Below are 340 nucleotides of genomic sequence, written 5' to 3'. Positions count from 1 at the left end.
GTCCATGCTGGAGAATAGCTGGGAACACAGTAGGTGGAGAAAGCCCCAGATATGCCAACTCATAACTCAACATCTATGTCAGGGCAGGTGGGTGGGGCTTTCAGAGAAATGCTGAGGGCTTGAAAGCATCTGCGGATCACATTTGACTTTCATAGTCTGCAGTGCACAGCCACATGTAAAACCTCGTGTAATAAATACTTGGTCACTATTTTCACCTTACATGGGGAAGCTCAAGAGCTCCCTAACATTTTCATTCAGTTAGCATCAAAGAATCTATGGAGTCCAACCATTAAGTCAAATTTCACTTACTTTTAGAGATTTATCTTTATCCAGACAGTGG

The sequence above is a fragment of the Galeopterus variegatus genome, unplaced genomic scaffold (assembly GCF_000696425.1).
Source record: "Galeopterus variegatus unplaced genomic scaffold, G_variegatus-3.0.2 Scaffold24619, whole genome shotgun sequence".
NCBI classification, from domain to species: domain Eukaryota; kingdom Metazoa; phylum Chordata; class Mammalia; order Dermoptera; family Cynocephalidae; genus Galeopterus; species Galeopterus variegatus.
Note: the sequence above shows the minus strand (reverse complement) of the source record.